The sequence below is a fragment of the Macadamia integrifolia genome, chromosome 2 (assembly GCF_013358625.1).
Source record: "Macadamia integrifolia cultivar HAES 741 chromosome 2, SCU_Mint_v3, whole genome shotgun sequence".
Classification (NCBI taxonomy): Eukaryota; Viridiplantae; Streptophyta; class Magnoliopsida; order Proteales; family Proteaceae; genus Macadamia; species Macadamia integrifolia.
In genome coordinates this window covers 28,087,517-28,094,297 of record NC_056558.1, presented here as the reverse complement: position 1 = coordinate 28,094,297, position 6,781 = coordinate 28,087,517, and the positions used below count along the sequence as shown (strand labels likewise).

The 6,781-nt window shown below is 40.8% G+C and overlaps 1 non-coding gene across 1 annotated transcript; it reads left to right on the top strand.

The window, feature by feature from the left end:
* Positions 1-429: 429 nt before the first annotated feature.
* On the top strand, positions 430-536 carry LOC122072456. Its single transcript, XR_006138471.1, has one exon. It is a non-coding gene; the product is annotated as a small nucleolar RNA R71 (small nucleolar RNA).
* Positions 537-6,781: the final 6,245 nt, after the last annotated feature.

Here is a 6,781-nt window from a genome sequence, read left to right as displayed (position 1 = left end):
CTAGATTGTAGGTATTATTATATGGATTATTCTGGTATAAGGCATTAACACTATCATTAAAAGTGCCCCCAGAGGTGTTGGGGCATTTTTTCTATGAGATATCCAAGGGATTGGCACCAAGCACAAATCTTAACCAAATTGGCTGATGATGGCTCTCTAGGAACAATAGCCTCAATCCTCTTGATTAGGCTATCCAAATGGGCTTCCTTGGCTACTATCCCATCCACAAAATATCCTTTTCCTCCTATGGTTCTTTCACTCTCTTGGGTTGATTCCCACTCACGGGTTTTGTCAGCTAAGTCAAGTAATAATTCCCATGCCTTTCCTTCATCTGTAAAGGATGTGAATCCCTCAGGGCACATAGACTCTATCATTTGTTTAGTTGAATCAATACCCTCATAAGTTATTTGACATAAATGCCATATGTCTAGGCCATGGTGAGGTCATTCTTGGAGTAGATCCTTGAATCTCTCCATAAGTTTGGAAAATGACTCACTAGGCTTTTACCTAAACTGAAGGATATCACTTCTAAGCTTATTGGTCTTGTGAGTTGGGAAAAACTTCTTAAGGAAGACAACTGTGAACTATTCTCATGTGGTTATGGAATTTGTGGGTAACCTATACAACCACTTCTTAGCTTGGTCTTTCAATGCAAAAGTGATAAACCTAAGCTTAACATCATCATTAGAAAGCTATTGGATCTTAATTAGAACATATACCTCTTCAAATTCCCTTAGAAATAGGTATGCATCCTCAGAGGTCAACCCATGAAAGTGGGGCAACATAGTGATGTATTGAGATTTGAGTTCAAAATTATTATCCTGGGCTTGTGGTAGAACTATGCAGGAAGGTTGGGTTGCTCTAGCAGGGTAGAACCTATCTTTCAGAGATTTAGGTGAAGGGTTTTGCTGTTGGTCTCCCATATTAAAGGGTTTTAAAGAGAGAAAACGTACAGGGTCACTACTTGTTGGATCTCTTCTTTCTAATCGATTCTTAGTATTACGTACCCACCTAACACTCATGCAATAGAAAACTACCCACAACTAGGGTAAGACAAGCACAAAAGAATGGATAGCAAAATTTTTTTTTTATGATTTTTTTATGATTTTTTTTTTTTTTTTATTTTTTTTTTTTTTTTTTTTTTTTTTTTTTTTTTTTTTTTTTTTTTGGGTTTTGAACTTTGAAGTTTTTTTTTGGATTTTGATTTTTGCATCTTGATTTGAATTTTAGATTTTTGATTCTTGATTTAAAATTTGATTTTTTTTTTGAATTTTGTATTGAGGGTGGGAATTTTCACAATTTTTTTTTTTTATCTTTGATTTTCTTTTATTATTATTCCTTACTTTGTCCATCTTTTGTGCTTCCCAAGATGGGTGGGTTGCTTCTCTGAGGAAACAAGATGCTGACCAGGACGCCCAGATTGAGGACCTCATAGCACAGCTGACGAGTTCGCAGTCAACACATGATACTGTTACGTTTAGTAACTTGATGAATTCCATAAGTAGGTCCGAGTACGGCACAGATGAGGATGGTGATCCCTAGAGATATGTTCTTATTGTTCTTGCAAAACACAAATGTTGCTTTTTTCTTTTCTTTTTTTCCTCCCCATGTTCATTTTTTTTGTTTTCACCTTTTGTATGGCCAGACTTGGCTCTTTATTTTGGAATGAATTTTTTTTTTAGTTTAAGAGTTTGAATTTTAAGGCATAATTAATTCCACAACTCAAATCTTCATTAGAATAACCAGAATGACGCTAAAATCCAACCATCACCTCATTCTATCACCAAGTGAATTACATGGGAGGGAAACAACCTTCCTACTATAGACAAGATAGGTAAGTAACAAGGTGGGGAGTCAACTCTTGGGGTGGGTGGAAGATCACTACTCCTCTGGGTCCATCGCATCGAACCCATATTGTCGACTGGTGTACATAGACAAATAAAAGAATGTGTGAGTCAATCCCATCAACCTGAAGTAGATGTAGCTAGGGGTTTTCAGCAGAAAATCTTCTTGTTCCTTTTTTGGGAATTTCCATGCACTATCCATTGTAGTTCTTCCTTGTAGGTACTCTTTCCAATTATCAATAAATTTTTATTCTGGGGCGTCCCTCCTTTCTTGGTAACCAAGAGCCCCGAATTGACCTCCATTTGATGGCTTGTTTAGCTTCAGCTTATCAAGTAGCCAGACTTGGAAAATGGTGGGACTTCCTCGATAATGATCGACTCCAAACCTGTGGCTATGGCTCATGTCATCAAATCCTTTGAATGTCTTTGCAAGGACCGTGGGAACGATATCTCTTCCTTTCTTCAACAGCTTTATCACTTCTATCAAGACAGTTGGTGTACCACGTCCCAAAGTTCGGAGAACATAGTGAGCTATCATGCATAGTAGATAATCATCTTGTGACCTTTACTGATGGATTCCTCCCAGTGGTAGGTATTGAATGAAGCCCCTAGCCACCTTAAGAATGTCAATCTTTCCATATCGAACGAATTACTTCATTTCCTCTATTTCCCATCCGAAAAGTCTTAAATCTCTTCTGAATGATCTTTCTTCAAATATGGTTGAATCAAATTGCCCTTAGGTGGAGATAGCATATAAACTCAGAATTCCTTGACAGTTGGATAGATCTCCACCAACCCAAACCAAAATATATGAAGATCGGCATCCTAATGCTAAGGCATCTATCGGAGCAAATGGTGATGTAGCTCAATACACCCAATTCAGCTGAGCATTGACATATTCATGGATTCTAGTAGTCCTAGTGCCACTATGCTTATGTCCAAGGTCCATTTCCTCAATGTCTCATCCAAAGAGCTAATGACTTATCCTACAGTTATCACAAGAAAAGAGAAGATGTGGTGATCTTTCAAGGCATTACTCATTAACTACTGACACAACCAAACCTTTACAATTGTTGCATCAAGTTCACTTTTCTCTCTCTCTTTTTTTTTTTTTTTTTTTTTTTTTTTTTTTTTTTTATGGATCAAGGATGGGGAATAAACTGACCTTGATAAACTGGTGCCGGTTGGTGACTTTTTTGAGGGATAGAATTATGGATAAGAATTTATGGACCAATAGGTGAATAAGAGATACCTAATGGCCTTGCATGCCACATGGTGATTCTTGGGGGACACAAACTATGATGATCTTTAAAGATACCTTGATTATTAACTTAGGAACCAATTTAATGCCTTGAGGTTGTTGAGTCCGCACTTGCATATGTCAAGTTGCCTAAGTATCCCGTGAGAGGAATCAGGTCTGGCGTAGTTTGGGCTATTCACCCTTTTAGACATAATATCTCTTGAGTTGATCCATGTTGACCAGTCCAGGTACTTCTTCACTGTTGTGGTCTAGGAGTCTTACAAATTTTCCTGGTAGAATTTCTTTGACAGTGAATGGGTCACTTCAGTTGGGCCTGAATTTCCCCCTTGGGTCATGAATTGGGGCTTTCTGTTCTCGAAGAACAAGTTCACCTTTTTCTATGTGACGGGGCTTTACATACTTGTTGAAGGCCCTTGCCATTCTTAGTTGATATTTCTTCAGATTATCCATGGCCTTCATACTCCTTTCATTGAGGAAGTTGAGCTCATCATGTTTGGCCTTCACTCATTTTCCTTCAAGTAACTGACTATCCAAGAGTACTCTTAATGATGGTACTAAGATTTCTATGGATAGCACCGCTTCAATCCCTGTAGACTTCCAATTTTGTCAGCCTTCTCTGGCTATAATGAAATATAGATCTTGGGTGTGACTTCCGACTTTCGACCGACAGAGATGTTGATGGAAACATTCCCTTTTCGAAACCCTAGAGTCCCCATAGGGGAGAGAGGAAGGTTTAATTTTGAATTTTCATATATGAAGGAATCTGGTCAAGATGACCATGCAGATAAATAGTGCTTGAATACACGATTCTAACAATATATGATACGTTAAAATTGGGCCAACAGATCTTTGGCAATCATCCTTAGAAAATCACTCCTTCCTGCACATATGCCTTGCACATGAACAGTCCTGCTAGAAACATGAAAAAAATCCCTCACCTAACCCAAACACCCTAAGATTCATCTCCTACCTACCCAGATAACCTCGAAATACTCACAGGTCTGAAACCCTAGAAATGCCCATACCGAAGGGAAGGGTCCAATTTTCACTTATTATATACGAAGGAATTCGGTCAAGATGACTGTACAGATGAATAGTGCTTCAAAATGCGATTCAGAGGATATATGATATGCCAAAATTGGATCGACGGATCTCCCATAATCATCATCGAGAAAACCCATATTCACGTGCGCGCTGCACGCTCTAGCCAATAGGCCAACCTGCATGTGTGCTCGCTCTCCATGGGCTACAGTATAAGCACACAGCCATGCCTGTACACCCTTGTGCACCCCTGTCGCATACTGTGCATCCCCACCACATGCATATGCGTCCCCGTCGCACTCGTGCATGGCCCCGCCACACAATGTGTGCACACCCCTGCTGCACGCTGTGCATGCCTCTGCTGCATACCGTCCACACCATGTCTATATTACCGTGCACATCGTGCCTGCACCATGCGCAGGTGGCCAGTACACCAATGCATTCATGCACCCGTGACATCACCTGCACTACCTGCCTAAACTTTCTCTCTCCTACCATTTTTTTAAAAAATTACCTTTTTTTGCTAAACCTTCTCTCTTCTCCCACTTTTCCAAAAACCACATTTTTTTGGCTAAAGTTTCTCTCCCCTCTTGCTTTTTTGAAAATCACCTTTTTCCAGCTAAATATTCTCTCCTCCCATTTTTTCTAAAAACCCCCTATTACCCACTGGACAAAAACCCTCCCCACCCATTTTGCCTTTAAAATGCCCCCTTTACCCATTGAATAAAAATCATATCCCCTCAATTTAGGAAAGAGCCCCCCCATTCGTCCACTGGATAAAGGGATTGCCCCTCTCTTATTGGGCCAGAAAAAACTATAAATACCCCCCTCCCTTAGAAAAAAACACACCAACACACCAGAATCCCCCTCTTAATTCAAAGTGAACTTTTCCCCCCCTCTTGATTTTCTTCTGATCTTTGGAGCGATCTTCATCAAGATCCAAAAACTCATTCGGATCTTTGAAGTGTTCTTCGGGATCTTGAAGATCTTCAATCCAAATTCTTAGTTAGATCCATTTTTTAGCCAAAAATAGTATATTCTTGAGCCACCTCCCTTGAGTGTTCTTGAGTGTTTTTGAGCGTTCTTGAGCGTTATAGAGATAGAAACCCCCCCTTTTGAGGTTCTTTGGGACTTTGGAGTTCTTTCCTAAGATTTGAAACTCTGTTCAGATCTTTAGAGTGTTCTTTGGGACTTTGGAGTTCTTTGATCCAATTTTAGATTAGCCCGTTTCTTTTCAGAAATAGCCTTTCCTAGCCGAACCCCTGTCTGAGTGTCCCTAGAATATTTTCAGAAACAGCCATTCTCAGTGGAAGCTCTGCTGAAGTGCCACCTTAGCCTAGCCCTCCCTTAGCCTATCCCCATTGGAAGCTCTGTCGGAGTGCCACCTCATCCCAAGCCCAGAAACAACCTTCCCTAGCCGAAGCTCTGTTCGAATCCAAAGCCAAAAATAGCCTTCCCTAGCCAAAGCTCTATTTGAATCCAAATCCAAAAGTGACCATTCCTAGCAGGAACTCTATCTGGATACCATCACAATCAGCATCTCTCAAGAAAGGAAGTTAGAGGTTAAGGCCATCTTCCTCTGAGCCAGGAGAATCGAAAAAATAGTCTGAGCCGGAACTAATCAGGGGCCCGCCCCTCTTGACCCGAAAGAGGGGTTAAGATCAGGTATAATTTCTCAACCAATTTTTTATAATATAGACTTTAAACAGACCTTGTCTTAGTGTATATAATAGATTGAATTCAATTAATGTATATATGTGTGATAACTTAGCCAAACATGTGGAATAGTAATAATTATGGAAAATGTTCGTTCTCAAGCATCTAGCAAGAAGACCGGTTGAACCAAGCAGATTGGGTGCTTAACACCTTCCCAACTCTGTAATCTAACACTTACCCCAAATCTCTGGACCAGACTAAATTTTGGGCCCTTTCTCAGGAATTGGGCCCACCCTCGGGTCCTAGGCCCATAACCCTAGGTGGCGATTCCAAACCCCATTTGCATGATCTTGATCCCCGAATTGGACCATCATCAAAACCCCATCTCAAATGATGAATTTTACACTCTTGCGAAATAGGCCTCCACATATCTCTAAGCAGCGATACGACGGTGTGGGACCCGTAAGGAAAGCACACATGACTCGAACCCCTCCCCCTCACATGAAGGTGAAGAGAGATAGAGAGGAGAGAGGATGGGGATGCATAGCCCATCTCCAGTCACTACCCCCACAGTGGTGACTCCACTAGGGATGAATGTCAAGCTTCCAATACTAGATGCTACCTTTAAATGCAAGAACATTTTCCACCACATTTGTTTGAAAACATGTTTGGCTAACCCCATGTTTATAATTGTATTTGCTAACCGCATCATGCATTGTGCTCGAAGTGAAATCATTTGGCGAGGGACTCCCTGTCATGCCCGCACCCTCGGGGAGGTCAGCGCATGTCATGGAGAGTACTCTGAGAGCAAATGATACTTGCTTTCTGTACAAGAGTGCAAGGTATCGTCAAACGACGAGGATGTTGTATTTGTGCTAGCACCCTCGGGGAGGACCATGCATTTTACAGCATTCTAAGATTGAATGATGGCTACCCTACATTACACTTTTGCACACAATCACTCATGGTTCCACCAACC